At 49.8% G+C, this 2,070-nt stretch overlaps 1 long non-coding RNA gene across 1 annotated transcript; it reads left to right on the top strand.

The window, feature by feature from the left end:
* Nucleotides 1-305: 305 nt before the first annotated feature.
* Nucleotides 306-2,070, top strand: LOC109773504 (uncharacterized). Its single transcript, XR_002235326.4, has 3 exons — nucleotides 306-767; nucleotides 841-974; nucleotides 1,478-2,070. It is a non-coding gene; the product is annotated as an uncharacterized lncRNA (long non-coding RNA).

Here is a 2,070-nt window from a genome sequence, read left to right as displayed (position 1 = left end):
CTAGTAGCGCGGGTTTATACCCCCGCTACTACTAAGTTGATAGTAGTAGCGCGGGTTTATAACCCTCGCTACTACTAAGTGATTTCCACTGTGCCCCTCGGGACCAGCTGTAGTAGTAGCGCGGGTTATAAACCCACGCTACTACTAAGTTGATAGTAGTAGCGCGGGTTATAAACCCCACGCTACTACTAAGTGGTCTTCACCGTGCACCCGGGACATGCCATAGTAGTAGCGTTGGGATAGTGTGGGGTATAAACCCAACGCTACTACTAAGTGATCTCCTTGCCGCCACCTCCACCTCTCACCCGTCCTCCGCCTTTGTCTCCGTGTTTCTCCTCCACTCCCCACGATTCCCCCAACGAACCCCATCGTCGCTGCCGACGCCGACGACCTCCTCTCCCCCAACCCCACCGCTGGCGCCCCCACCTCACGAGCAGCCACTGGCATGGACAGAGCCGCTTCCTCTCTCGGCGCCCAAAGCCCTAGCTCAGGCCGCCGCGACCCACCCGCTGCGTCCCGCGTTCACGCGCGAGATCCACGTCCTGCGTTCATGGCCAAGCGGGCGTCCACACGCGGATCCTCCTCCTCGTTGTGCCCTTGTGCCGGCCCCGAACCCTAGCTAGGGACCCCCTTCTCCGGGCGCGGTGTGGCGCGGGGAGGGCTCCCTCTTGCCTGCCGCCGATGCAGACGGCCCGCCGGAGGTCCTTCTACTTGCTCCTCCGACCCTCCTGTTGTTGATGCTGCTAGTGCAGACCGACGCCATGGTGGTGAGGTTCCCCCTTATCCTCTCTTTTTATTCACAGCAGACAGCCCCTGACCTCCTTGGATTCGATTTGACAGGCCATGTGCAGATGCCCTCCTACCGGCACGGTAGATGCACCAGATCTGCAATGCGAACGGCGCGCGCAGGTGCTCCGTGGGCTTGCTTCTTCCCTTTCGGGACGCCGCTGCTCCGACACCATGGACGGACAAAGGTAAGCATTTCTCTTCTCCCCCTTACCCTCAGTTTGTCTCCTTCCTCCGGCTGCTTGCTGCACCACAACAAGTAATTATTTTTTCAGAGAGGAGAAGAGGAGAGGTCTTGCAATCCAACTTACCTGTATTCTTGAACAAATGAAGCACAATACTTTGCAGCGCCTCAAGTTTCAGACTGAATAAATTACGTTGGCCACCTGTATTTGCAAAATTTACCCTGTATACGCATTGTGCTTGTCGTTCGTTAATTAGCAACTCAACTCAACTCACGCTGGTGACAAATTTTGAAATCACTAGTGCAGTTTGCATCTCTGTAATTGAAAATGTTATAACATCAATATTAACAGTAAAAAAAGGACTATGTATGTTTAGTATAAGCAAGTTCAAGTGATTTTGTGAATCTGCTTTCCTTTGGTTATGCCTAAGATTTCACAATCATTTTGTATTTAGTTTAGAAATTGAAAAATGAAGAGAGTTGCCTTTCCTTTTGGTATACATGCAGCCATGTGCTTGACGCCACCTGATGCGTGTGTTTTGTGCTCCTATCTGCTTGTCAAGCAGAAATCTGCTGCTGTGAGAGGAGGACGACGAGGTGAGTGGCTGCTCCAACCCTGCTGCCCACACGATAGAAGATCCTCTCTCTCTCTCTCTCTCTCTCTCTCTCTCTCTCTCTCTCTCTCTCTCTCTCTCTCTCTCTCTCTTTTTATTCCACTCTCCGATGAGAGTTTGGTGCAACCTAACTCATAGTTGTACCCTTGGTAGAGTGATTTGTTTGACATGTAGTTGATCTGAAGTAAAACCACTTAATCATCCTCTTCTTGTTTTTTTAAACAATCCAGTCTTGTCATTGTTTCCCCGTGCATGGTAATTTGAAGAAAGAACAACGCTATTCCTGTCTGGATTGTGGTCTGTTGGGGACTTGAACACTGCCCTGTTCTTCAAAATTACAACGTTTTGCTCCTAATGCTCAATTATATTTTGTCCTAGATCGTTATACCACTTAGGTCGTTGATCTGCATAATGTACACTTTCATTGTAATATGTAAGATACTATGATATGTTTCGAATATGATCGATGGTAAACTTACTGACTTA

Source organism: Aegilops tauschii, chromosome 7 (genome assembly GCF_002575655.3).
Source record: "Aegilops tauschii subsp. strangulata cultivar AL8/78 chromosome 7, Aet v6.0, whole genome shotgun sequence".
Taxonomy (NCBI): domain Eukaryota; kingdom Viridiplantae; phylum Streptophyta; class Magnoliopsida; order Poales; family Poaceae; genus Aegilops; species Aegilops tauschii.
This window is presented reverse-complemented; position numbering and strand designations above follow the sequence as displayed.